Raw genomic sequence first — 14,111 nt, forward strand, 5'->3', positions numbered from 1 at the left:
ATACCATGCAGTTTGTATCACTACTGCTCTGTTATACTGCTTGAGTTCGGGGATAGTGATTCCCCCTGAAGTCCTTTTATTGTTGAGGATAGCTTTATCTATCCTGGGTTTTTTGTTATTCCAGATGAATTTGCAAATTGTTCTGTCTAACTCTTTGAAGAATTGGATTGGTATTTTGATGGGGATTGCATTGAATCTGTAGATTGCTTTTGGTAAAATGGCCATTTTTACTATATTAATCCTGCCAATCCATGAGCATGGGAGATCTTTCCATCTTCTGAGGTCTTCTTCAATTTCTTTCCTCAGTGTCTTGAAGTTCTTATTGTACAGATCTTTTACTTGCTTGGTTGAAGGGTGTCCTTTCCCTAATTTCTTTCTCGGCTTGTTTCTCTTTTGTATAGAGGAAGGCAACTGATTTATTTGAGTTAATTTTATACCCAGCCACTTTGCTGAAGTTGTTTATCAGCTTTAGTAGTTCTCTGGTGGAACTTTTGGGATCACTTAAATATACTATCATGTCGTCTGCAAATAGTGATATTTTGACCTCTTCTTTTCCGATCTGTATCCCCTTGATCTCCTTTTGTTGTCTGATTGCTCTGGCTAAAACTTCAAGAACTATATTGAATAAGTAGGGAGAGAGTGGGCAGCCTTGTCTAGTCCCTGATTTTAGTGGGATTGCTTCAAGTTTCTCTCCATTTAGTTTAATGTTAGCAACTGGTTTGCTGTATATGGCTTTTACTATGTTTAGGTATGGGCCTTGAATTCCTATTCTTTCCAGGACTTTTATCACGAAGGGGTGTTGAATTTTGTCAAATGCTTTCTCAGCATCTAATGAAATGATCATGTGGTTCTGTTCTTTCAGTTTGTTTATATGATGGATCACGTTGATGGTTTTCCGTATATTAAACCATCCCTGCATGCCTTGAATGAAGCCTACTTGATCATGGTGGATGATTGTTTTGATGTGCTCTTGAATTCGGTTTGCCAGAATTTTATTGAGTATTTTTGCGTCGATATTCATAAGGGAAATTGGTCTGAAGTTCTCTTTCTTTGTTGTGTCTTTGTGTGGTTTAGGTATAAGAGTAATTGTGGCTTCATAGAAGGAATTCGGTAGGGCTCCATCTGTTTCAATTTTGTGTAATAGTTTGGACAATATTGGTATGAGGTCTTCTATGAAGGTTTGATAGAATTCTGCACTAAACCCGTCTGGACCTGGGCTCTTTTTGGTTGGGAGACCTTTAATGACTGCTTCTATTTCCGTAGGAGTTATGGGGTTGTTTAACTGGTTTATCTGTTCCTGATTTAACTTTGGTACCTGGTATCTGTCTAGGAAATTGTCCATTTCCTGTAGATTTTCAAGTTTTGTTGAATATAGGTTTTTATAGTAAGATCTGATGATTTTTTGAATTTCCTCTGAATCTGTAGTTATGTCTCCCTTTTCATTTCTGATTTTGTTAATTTGGACGCACTCTCTGTGTCCTCTCGTTAGTCTGGCTAAGGGTTTATCTATCTTGTTGATTTTCTCAAAGAACCAACCTTTGGTTCTGTTGATTCTTTCTATGGTCCTTTTTGTTTCTACTTGGTTGATTTCAGCTCTGAGTTTGATTATTTCCTGCCTTCTACTCCTCCTGGGTGTATTTGCTTCTTTTTGTTTTAGAGCTTTTAGGTGTGCTGTCAAGCTGCTGACATATGCTCTTTCCTGTTTCTTTCTGCAGGCACTCAGCGCTATGAGTTTTCCTCTTAGCACAGCTTTCATTGTGTCCCATAAATTTGGGTATGTTGTACCTTCATTTTCATTAAATTCTAAAAAAATTTGAATTTCTTTCTTTATTTCTTCCTTGACCAGGTTATCATTGAGTAGAGCATTGTTCAATTTCCACGTATATGTGGGCATTCTTCCCTTGTTGTTATTGAAGACCAGTTTTAGGCCGTGGTGGTCCGATAGCATGCATGGGATCATTTCTATCTTTCTGTACCTGTTGAGGCCCGTTTTTTGACCAATTATATGGTCAATTTTGGAGAAAGTACCATGAGGAGCTGAGAAGAAGGTATATCCTTTTGCTTTAGGATAGAATGTTCTATAAATATCCGTTAAGTCCATTTGGCTCATGACTTCTCTTAGTCTGTCTAAATCTCTGTTTAATTTCTGTTTCCATGGTCTGTCCATTGATGAGAGTGGGGTGTTGAAATCTCCCACTATTATTGTGTGAGGTGCAATGTGTGTTTTGAGCTTTAGTAAGGTTTCTTTTACATATGTAGGTGCCCTTGTATTTGGGGCATAGATATTTAGGATTGAGAGTTCATCTTGATGGATTTTTCTTTTGATGAATATGAAGTGTCCTTCCTTATCTTTTTTGATGACTTTTAGTTGAAAATTGATTTTATTTGATATTAGAATGGCTACTCCAGCTTGCTTCTTCTGACCATTTGCTTGGAAAATTGTTTTCCAGCCTTTCACTCTGAGGTAATGTCTGTCTTTGTCTCTGAGGTGTGTTTCCTGTAGGCAGCAGAATGCAGGGTCCTCGTTGCGTATCCAGTTTGTTAATCTATGTCTTTTTATTGGGGAGTTGAGGCCATTGATATTGAGAGATATTAAGGAATAGTGATTATTGCTTCCCGTTATATTCATATTTGGAAGTGAGGTCATGTTTGTGTGCTTTCATTCTCTTTGTTTTGTTGCCAAGATGATTAGTTTCTTGCTTCTTCTAGGGTATAGCTTGCCTCCTTATGTTGGGCTTTACCCTTTATTATCCTTTGTAGTGCTGGACTTGTAGAAAGATATTGTGTAAATATGGTTTTGTCATGGAATATCTTGGTTTCTCCATCTATGTTAATTGAGAGTTTTGCAGGATACAGTAACCTGGGCTGGCATTTGTGTTCTCTTAGGGTCTGTATGACCTCTGTCCAGGATCTTCTGGCCTTCATAGTTTCTGGCGAAAAGCCTGGTGTGATTCTGATAGGTCTGCCTTTATATGTTACTTGACATTTTTCCCTTACTTCTTTTAATATTCTTTCTTTATTTTGTGCGTTTGGTGTTTTGACAATTATGTGACGGGAGGTGTTTCTTTTCTGGTCCAATCTATTTGGAGTTCTGTAGGCTTCTTGTATGCCTATGGGTATCTCTTTTTTTAGGTTAGGGAAGTTTTCTTCTATGATTTTGTTGAAGATATTTACTGGTCCTTTGTGCTGGGAGTCTTCACTCTCTTCTATACCTATTATCCTTAGGTTTGATCTTCTCATTGAGTCCTGGATTTCCTGTATGTTTTGGACCAGTAGCTTTTTCTGCTTTACATTATCTTTGACAGTTGAGTCAATGATTTCTATGGAATCTTCTCCTCCCGAGATTCTCTCATCCATCTCTTGTATTCTGTTGGTGAAGCTTGTATCTACAGCTCCTTGTCTTTTCTTTTGATTTTCTATGTCCAGGGTTGTTTCCATGTGTTCTTTCTTGATTGCCTCTATTTCCATTTTTAATTCCTTCAACTGTTTGATTGTGTTTTCCTGGAATTCTTTCAGGGATTTTTGCGATTCCTCTCTGTAGGCTTCTACTTGTTCTCTAAGGGAGTTCTTTATGTCTTTCTTGAAGTCCTCCAGCATCATGATTAAATATTATTTTGAAACTAGTTCTTGCTTTTCTGGTGTGTTTGGATATTCCGTGTTTGCTTTGGTGGGAGAATTGGGCTCCGATGATGCCATGTAGTCTTGGTTTCTGTTGCTTGGGTTCCTGCGCTTGCCTCTCGCCATCAGATTATGTCTAGTGTTACTTTGTTCTGCTATTTCTGACAGTGGCTAGACTGTCCTATAACCTGTGTGTCAGGAGTGCTGTAGACCTGTTTTCCTGTTTTCTTTCAGCCAGTTATGGGGACAGAGTGTTCTGCTTTCGGGCATGTAGTTTTTCCTATCTATAGGTCTTCAGCTGTTACTGTGGGCCTGTCTCTTGAGTTCACCAGGCAGGTCTCTTGCAGGGGAAAAGTTGGTCCTACCTGTGGTTCCAAGGCTCAAGTTTGCTCATGGGGTACTGCCTAAGTCCTCTCCGCTGTGGCAGCAACCTGGAAAATCTGCGCCCCTCTTTCCGGGAGCCTCCGTGTACCAGGGTTCCAGATGACGTTTGTTGTTTTCCTCTGGCACCTGGATGTGCACAGAGTGCAGTCTCTTCTGGTTTCCCAGGCGTGTCCGCCTCTCTGAAGGTTAAGCTCTCCCTCCCACGGGGTTTGGGTGCAGAGAACTGTTTATCCGGTCTGTTTCCTTCAGGTTCCGGCAGTGTCTCAGGCGCAGGGGTCCTGCTGCTCCCGGGCCCTCCCCTACGGGAACCCAGAAGCCTTATACAGTTGCCTCTTGGGCCAGGCATGTGGGCAGGGGTGGGCAGTGTTGGTGGTCTCCTCTGCTCTGCAGCCTCAGGAGTGCCCACCTGATCAGGCGGTGAGGTCTCTCTCCCACGGGGTTTGGGAGCAGGGAGCTGCTGCGGTTCGGGATCCGCCGGTGTGGGACTTCCGGTAAACACAGGAAGTGCCCGGCCTTAGAGGAATTTTGCCTCTGTGTGTCCTGAGTTCTCCAGGCAGGTTTCTTGCAGGGGAAAAGTTGGTCCTACCTGCAGTTCCAAGGCTCAAGTTTGTTCGTGGGGTACTGCCTAAGTCCTCTCCGCTGTGGCATTAACCAGGAAGATCTGCGCCGCTCTTTCCAGGAGCCTCCGTGCACCAGGGTTCCAGATGGCGTTTGGTGTTTTCCTCTGGCGTCTGGATGTGCACAGAGTGCAGTCTCTTCTGGTTTCCCAGGCATGTCCGCCTCTCTGAGGGTTCAGCTCTCCCTCCCACGGGATTTGGGTGCAGAGAACTGTTTATCCGGTCTGTTTCCTTCAGGTTCTGGCGGTGTCTCTGGCGCAGGGGTCCTGCCGCTCCCGGGCCCTCCCCTACGGGAACCCAGAGGCCTTATACAGTTGCCTCTTGGGCCAGGGATGTGAGTAGGGGTGGGCAGTGTTGGTGGTCTCCTCTGCTCTGCAGCCTCAGGAGTGCCCACCTGGTCAGGCGGTGAGGACTCTCTCCCACGGGGTTTGGGTGCAGAGAGCTGCTGCGGGGCGGGATCCGAGCTATTATTTACATTTCAAATGTTATTCCTTTCCCAGATTACATTCCATAAGCCACAATCCCATCCCCCCACACTTCTTATATGAAGGTGTTTCTTCTCCTCAACCACCCTCCCTTCCAGACATTCTGCCCTGATTTTCTCCTATGTTGGAGTGCCCAGCCCTGGCAGCACCAAGTGCTTCTCCTCCCATTGGTACCCAAAATGGCATCGTTTGCTACATATGGAGCTGTAACCATGGGTCTGTTCATGTGTGCTCTTTGGATAGTGGTATTGTCCCTGGCAGATTTGGTTGGCTGGTATTGTTGTTCTTATGGTGTTTGAAGCCCCTTCAGTTTCTTCAATCCTTTCTATAACCTCTCCAGTGGGTAACCTGTTCTCAGTTCAATGTTTTGTTGTTGCATTAACCTCTGTATACGTCATGCTCTGGCTGAGTCTCTCTCTCGGGAGAGAGCTATATCAGGCATGGACTTCTTGGACTCATTAATATTGTCTAGTTTTGGAGGCTGTATATATAAGGACTGGATCATCAGTTGGGGCAGGTTTTGAAGGGACATTCCTTCAGTTTCTGCTCCAAATATTGTCTCTATATGTCCTCCTATGAATATTTCTGTTCCCCCTTTTAAAAAGGACAGCAGAACCTGCACTTTTTTCATCCTTCTTCTTGAGCTTCATGTGGTCTGTGGATTGTATCCAGGGTAATTCGAGCTTTGGGGCTAATATCCACTTATCAGCAAGCATATAACATGTGTCATTTTTTATGATTGGATTACCACACTTAGCATGATATTTTCTAGTTCCATCCATTTGCCTATGAATTTCATGAAGTCATTGTTTTTGATATCTGAGTAGTATTCCACTGTGTAGATGTACCAGATTTTCTGTATTCATTCCCTGTTAAAGGGCATCTCTGTTCTTTGCAGCTTCTGCCTATTATAAATAAGGCTGCTATGAACATAGTTGTCTATGTGTCTTCTCATATGTTGGAACAAGTTTTGGGTATATGCCCAGGAGTGGTACATCTGGGTCCTCACGTATTGCAGTGTCCAGTTTTCTGAGGAAGCTTCAGACAGTTTTCCAGAATGGTTGTACCAGTATGCAATTTCTCCAACAATGAAGAGTGATCCTTTTTCTTCACATCCTCCTGAGCATCTGTTGTCACCTGAGTTTTTGATCTTTGCCATTCTAAATGGCAAGAGGTAGAATCCCAGGGTTGTTTTGATTTGCATTTCCTTGATAAGGATGTTGACCATTTCTTTAGGCACATCTCAGATATTCGATATTTCTCAGCTGAGACTACTTTGTTTAGCCAATATACCATTTATAGTAGGGTTATTAGGCTCTCTGAAGTCTACTTTATGGCATTCTTTGTATATATTAGATAAAGCCCTCTATTGGATGTATTATTTGTAAAAATCTCTCCCCAATCTCTTGGTTGATGTTTTGTCCTAATGAGAGTATCTTTTCTATGACACAAGTTTTGCAATTTTATGAGGTCTCATTTGTTGAATCTTGATCTTAGAGCATAAGTCATTGGTGTTTGTCCAGGAAATTTTCCACAGTGTACATATGTTTGAAGCATTTCCCCACTTTTCCTTCTATTAGTGTGAATATATATGGTTTTATGTGGAGGTCCCCGTTCCACTTTGACTTGTGCTTTGTGCAGGGCTATAAGAATAGTCCAATTTGAATTTTCTATGTGCTGACCTCCGCTTGAACCAGAACTATTTGTTGAAAATGAAATCTTTTTTACACTGGATGGTTTTTTCCTCTTTGTCAAAGATCAAGTGTCCAGAGGTATGTAGTTCAATTCTATTGCCTTGATCAATGTGCCTGTTTCTGTACCAATACCATATAGTTTTTATCACTATTGCCTTGTAATACAGCTTGAGGTCTGGGATGGTGATTCCCCCAGACATTCCTTAATTGCTGAAAGTAGTTTTTGCTATCATGGGTTTTTTGTCATTCCATATGCATTTGCAAATTGATCTTCCAAACACTATGAATAATTGAGTTGGAATTTTGATAGAGTTTGCAGTGAATCTGTAGATTGCTTTGGCCAAAATGACCACTTTTACAATATTAATCCTTCCAGTCCGTGAGCATGGGACATCTTTCCATCTTCTTAGATCTATTATAATTTCTTTCTTCAGAGACCTGAAGTTCTTGTCATACAGATCTATCACTTGCCTGGTTAGACTAACATGCAGTTGTTTTATGTTACTTGTTACTATTGTGAAGTGTGTTGTTTCCCTATTTTTTTCCCAGCCTGTTTATCATTTGAGTAGAGGAACGCTATTAATTTGTTTGAGTTAATTTATACCCAGTCACTCTGCTGAAGTTGTTTATCAGGCTTAGTACATCTCTAGCACTACTTTTGGGGTCACTTAAGTATACTATTGCATCATCTACAAATAGTGTTATTTTTATTTCTTCTTTTGCAATTTGTACCATTTTATCCTCCTTTTGTTATCTGATTGCTCTGTGAAGGACTCCAAGTACTATATTGAATAAGTAAGGAGAGAGTGGACAGCCTTGTCTAGTCCTTGATTTTAGTGGGATTGTTTTAATTTTGTCTCCATTTAGCTTGATGTTGGCTACTGGTTTGCTGTATTTTGTTCTTACTACGTTTAGGTATGGGGCTTAAATTCCAGATCTTTACAAGACTTTTAACATGAAAGGGTGTTCAAGTTTGTCAAATACTTTGTCACCTTCTAATGAGATGACCTTGTGGTTTTGTATTTGAGTTTGTTTACATAGTAATTTACATTGGTGTATTTCTGTATATTGAACTGTCCCTGCATCCTTCAGATGAATCATACGTGGTCATGTTGTATGATCATTTAGATGTATTCTTGGATATGGTTTGTGACAAATTTATTGAGTATTTTTGCATCAGTATTCATAAAAGAATATGGTCTGAAGTTTTCGTTCTTCTTGGTGGTGTAGGAACAAACATAATTTTGGATTTATAGAAGAAATTGGATTGTGTTCTGTCTGTTGCTATTTTGTGGAATAGCTTAGATATTACTGTTATTAGGTCTGCTATCAAGGTTTGATTGAATTCTGCACGAAACCCATCTAGTCCTGAGCATTTTTTGGTTGGGAGACACTTAGTAACTGCTTCTATATCTCGAAGAGTTTTGGGATTGCTTAGATGCTTTATCTGATCCTGATTTAACTTTAGTACTGGTGTCTGTCTAGAAAATTGTCCATTTCATGCAGATTTTCTAGTTTTGTTGTATATAGGCTTTTGTAGTAGGATCTAATGCTTTTTTGAGTTTCTTCAGATTCTGTTTTTCTGTCTCTTATTTTATTTCTTATTTTTTCAATTTGGATACATCCTCTGTGCATTCTGGTAATTCTGTCTAAGGGTTTTTCTATCTTTTTTATTTTCTCAAAGAAGCAGCTCATTGTTTTGTTGATACTTTTTATAGTTGTTTTTGTTTCTACTTGGTTGATTTCAGGCCTGAGTTTGATTATATCCTGACATCTACTCCTCTTGGATGTTTTTGCTCTTTTTTTTTTCTCTAGAGATTTAGGTGTGCGGTTAAGCTGCTGATGAGTGCATACCATGAATCTTTTTCTGTATCTAGTTCATTCCATTTTCCTATGAATTTCATGTAGATGCTGTTTTTGATATCTGATTAGTATTCCATTGTGTAGATATTCCACATTTTCTGTGTCCACTGCTCTGTTGAAGGGCATCTGGGATTTTTCCAGCTTCTGGCTATTATAAATAAAGCTGCAATGGTCATAGTGGAGCATGTGTCCTTGTTGTATGTTGGAGCATCTTTTAGGTGTATGCCCAAGAGAGGTATAGCTGGGTCCTCAGATAGTACAATGTCTAATTTTCTGAGGAACTTCCAGACTGATTTCCAGAATGGTTGTACCAGTTTGCAATCCCAACAACAGTGGAAAAGTGTTTCTCTTTCTCCACATCCTCCTCAGCCTCTGCTGTCATCTGAGTTTTTATCTTAGCCATAATGACTGGTGTGAGATGGAATCTCAGGATTGTTTTTATTTTCATTTCCCTGATGACTAAAGGTGTTGAACATTTCTTTAGGTGCTTCTAAGCCATTCAATATTACTCAGCTGTGTATTCTTTGTTTAGCACTGTACCCAATTTTATTGGGGTTATTTGACTCTCTGCAGTCTAATTTCATGAGTTCTTTATATATACTGGATATTAGCCTTCTTTCAGTTGTAGGATTGGTAAAGATATTCACCCAATCTGTTGGTTGCCATTTTGTCCTAACGACAGAGTCCTTTGCCTTACAGAAACTTTGCAATTTTATGAGATACCATTTGGATATTCTTGATATTAGAGAATAAGCCATGATGTTCTTTTCAGGAAAGTTTCTCCAGTGCCCATGTGTTCAATATTCTCTCCTACTTTTTCCTCTATTAGTTTGAATGTATCTGGTTTGATGTGGAGGTCCTTGATCCACTTGGACTTAAGCTTTGTACAAGGTGATGAGAATGGATTGGTTTGCATTCTACTACAGGCTGACCTCCAGTTGATCCAACACTATATGTTGAAAACGCTATCTTTTTTCCATTGAATGGTTTTGTCTCCTTTGTCAAAAACCAAGTGATGATAGATGTGTGGCTTCATTTCTCAGGCTTCAATTCTATTCCACTGGTCTTCCTCCTTTTCTCTATGTCAATACCATAGAGATTTTTATCACTATTGATCTGTAATATTGCTTGAGGTCAGGGGTGGTGATTCACCAGGAAGTCCTTTTATTGTTGCGGATAGTTTTAGCAATCCTGTGTTATTTGTCATTCCAGATGAATTTGCAAATTATTCTGTCTGACTCTATGAATAATTGGATTAGAATTTGATGGGGCTTGCATTGATCTGTAGATTGCTTTTGGTAAAATGGCCATTTTTTCTATATTAATCCTGTCAATCCTTGAGCATGGGAGATCTTCCCATATTCTGAGACCTTCTTCAATTTCTTTCTTAAGAGACTTGAAGCTCTTATCATACAGATATTTCACTTGCTTGGTTAAGGTCACATCGAAGTATTTTATATTATTTGGGACTATTATGAAGGGTGTTGTTTCCCTAATTTCTTTCTCAACCTGTTAATCTTTTGTGTAGAGGAAGGCTACTGATTTGTTTGAGTTAATTTTATACCCACATATTTTGCTGAAGTTGTTATCAGACTTAGTAGTTCTCTGGTGGAACTTTTGGGGTCATTTAAGTATATTATCATATCATCTGCAAATAATGATATTTTGAATTCTTCCTTTCAAATTTGTATACCTTTGGCCGCCTTTTGTTGTCTGATTGCTCTGCATAGGACTTCAAGAACTATATTGAATAAGTAGTGAGAGAGTGGGCAGCCTTATCTAGTCCCTGATTTTTTGTGGAATTGCTTCAAGTTTAGTACATTTGGTACAAGGTAAGCTACTCATTTGCTGTATATGTCTTTTACTATGTCTAGGTATGGGCCTCGAATGCTTGTTCTTTCCAATACTTGATCATGAAGGGTTGTTGAATTTTGTCAAATGCTTTCTCAGCCTCTAATGAAATGATCGTGTGGTTTCTATTTTGAATTTGTTTCTATAGTTGATTATGTTGATGGTTTTCTGTATATTGAACCATTCCTGCATACCTGGGATGAAGCCTACTTGATCATGCTGGATGACTGTTTTGATGTGTTCTTGAATTCGGTATGGAAGAATTTTATTGAGTATTTTTGTGTCGATATTCATAAGGGAAATTGGACTGAAGTTCTCCTTCTTTGTTGGTTCTTTGTGTGATTTAGGTATAAAAGTAATTGAGGCATCATAGAAGGAATTTGGTAGTGCTCTGTCTGTTGCAATATTGTGGAATATTTTGGACAGTTTTCGTATGAGGTCTTATATGAAGGTCTGATATAAGTCTGCACTAAACCCATCTGGTCCTGGGCTCTTTTTGGTTGGAGGGCTTTAATGACTGCTTCTATTTCTTTAGGAGTTATGGGGATTTTTAAGTTATTTATCTCTTCCTGACTTAACCTTGGTACCTGGTATTTGTCTAGAAAATTGTCCATTTCCTTCAGATTTTCCAGTGTTGTTGAATATAGGCTTTTGTACTAGGCACTGATGACATTTTGAATTTCCTCTTATTCTGCTGTTATCTCCCTTTTCATTTCTGATTTTGTTAATTTGGACTCACTCTCTGTGTCCTGTTTAGTCTAGCTAAGGGTTGATCTATCCTGTTGATTTTCTCAAAGAACCAGCCTTTGATTCTGTTGATTCATTGTATAGTCCTTTTTATTTCTACTTGGTAGATTTCAGCCATTAGTTTGATTATTTACTGCCTTTTACTCCTCCTGTGTCTATTTGCTTTGTTTTTCTCTAGGGCTTTCAAGATGTTGGTGTATGCTTTCACCTGTTTCTTTCTACAGGCACTCAGAGATATGAGTTTTCCTCTTAGCACAACTTTCATTGTGTCCCATGAGTTTGGGTATGTCGTACCACCATTTTCCTTAAATTTTAAGAATTCCTTAATTTCTTTCTTTATTTCTTTCTTGAACAAGTTATCATTGAGTTGAGCATTGTTCAACTTCCATTTATATGTGGGCGGTCTATCCTAGTTGTTCTTATTGCAGACCAACCTTAGTCCGTGGTGGTCTTATAGGATGCATAGGATTATTTCTATCTTTCTGTATCTGTTGAGACTATCAAGCACTGATCCAGGGTCTGAGTAAATAGGAGATGCACCTAATGAAAGAAACCACCTCCAAATGAAAATGAAAAGAAGGAATGTGGGTTGTTAGGTAAGGGAGACTACGTTCTGGCAGAAATGTCATCACAGATGATGAGAGAAACTGTTACTGAACCCAGAAAATTCACAGAACTGGAAGGACATGGGAGAGCACTGGGAGACAACTCAGTGGTAAGGAGCACTGGATGCTATTCCAGAGGATGAAGGTGGTTAACAGACACTTTCTTTGGATAACTCACAAATTTCTGAGAATATATAGTGCCTTTTCCTGGCCTATGGGTCAAAGCAGATATGTGGTGCATGTGCATATTTACACAGATAATGAAAGTAAAATAAACAAAGTAGGCCAAGAGGTAGTTCTGCAGATCATAAATTTTCCTTAAGGAAGAAAGATTTTGTTTCCAGAATTCACATGGCAGTTCATACACTCTGCAACCCTGGTTACCTTGATAAGATGCTCCTTTTCATTTCTGTGGGTTACTGCATGCCCAAGGTAAAGAGAAATAGAGTCAGGCACACACAAATGTATACATAAAATGAGACAAATAAACGAATTAATTAATTAATTAATTAAAAAAACAAATAAATAAAAAAGCGATATTTTATAAAACAATGCAACATTTTTTTACTTGTTTACATAACAAATGATATCTTTTGGGTAAAAAAGGACAAATTAGTGAACAAGGAATTTATCAATTTTTAATAGATATAATTTTATCAAAAATTATTATAATCAAGTGAAAAATAAATGATCAATATTTTAGTTCAAAAATATACAATGTAATAAATATGTACAGAAATTTTTAGTAACAAACTTAATGAATCATGTTACCACATATTGTTACATTATTTTTTTTTACACTTTCTTTATTTTATTTATTTTTTTTTTATATTTTTCTCCATTTTCTTAACTTGGGTATTTCTTATTTACATTTTGATTGTTATTCCCTTTCTGGGTTTCCAAGCACTTATCCCCCTAACCCCTCCGACACCACTTCTATATGGGTGTTCCCTTCCCCATCCTCCCCCAATTACCGCCCTTCCCCTAACAATCACATTCACTGGGGGTTCACTCTTGGCAGGACCAATGGCTTTCCCTTCCACTGGTGCTCTTACTAGGCTATTCATTGGTACCTATGTGGTTGGAGAACAGGATCAGTCCATGTACAGTCTTTGGGTAGTAGCTTAGTTCCTGGAAGCTCTGGCTGGTTGGCATGTTGTTCATATGGGGTCTCGAGCCCCTTCAAGCTCTTTCAGTTCTTTCTCTGATTCCTTCAACGGGGGGTCACGTTCTCACTTCAGTGGGTCGCTGCTGGCATTTGCCTATGTATTTGCTGTATTCTGGCTGTGTCTCTCAGGATAGATCTACATCTGGTTCCTGTCGGCCTGAACTTTTTTGCTTCATCCATCTTATCTAGTTTGGTGGCTGTATATGTATAGGCCACGTGTGAGACAGGCTCTGAATGGGTGATCGTTCTGCCGCTGTTCTATACTTTGCTTCCCTATTCGTCCCAAGGGTATTCTTGTTCCCCCTTTAAAGAAGGAGTAAAGCATCCACATTTTGGTCCTCCTTCTGTTCCTGATTTAACTTCGGTACCTGGTATCTGTCTAGGAAATTGTCCATTTCCTGCAGATTTTCAAGTTTTGTTGCATATAGGCTTTTGTAGTTGGATCTGATGACTTTTTGAATTTCCTCTGATTCTGTAGTTATGTCTCCCTTTTCATTTCTGATTTTGTTAATTTGGACACACTCTCTGTGTCCTCTCATTAGTCAGACTAATGGTTTATTTATCTTATTGATTTTCTCAAAGAACCAATTTTTGGTTCTGTTGATTCTTTGTATAGTCCTTTTTGTTTCTATTTGGTTGATTTCAGCTCTGAGTTTATTTCCTGCCTTCTACTCCTCTTGGGTGTATTTGCTTCTTTTTGATCTAGAGCTTTTAGGTTTGCTGTCAAGCTGCTGATATATGCTCTCTCCTGTTTCTCTCTGCAGGGACTCAGAGCTATGAGGTTTTTTTTTTTTGGCACAGCTTTCATTGTGTCCCATACATTTGGGTATGTTGTACCTTCATTTTCATTAAGTTCTAAGAAGTCTTTAATTCATTCTTTATTTCTTCCTTGACCAGGTTATCATTGAGTAGAGCATTGTTCAACTTCCATGTATATGTGGGCGTTCTCCCCTTCTTTTTGTAGAAGTCCAGCTTTAGCCCTTGGTTGTCTGATAGGATGCATGGGATTATTTCTATATTTCTGTATCTATTGAGGCCTGTTTTATGACCAATTATATGGTCAACTTTGGAGAAAGTAC

This window comes from Rattus norvegicus, chromosome 1 (assembly GCF_036323735.1).
Source record: "Rattus norvegicus strain BN/NHsdMcwi chromosome 1, GRCr8, whole genome shotgun sequence".
NCBI lineage: Eukaryota > Metazoa > Chordata > Mammalia > Rodentia > Muridae > Rattus > Rattus norvegicus.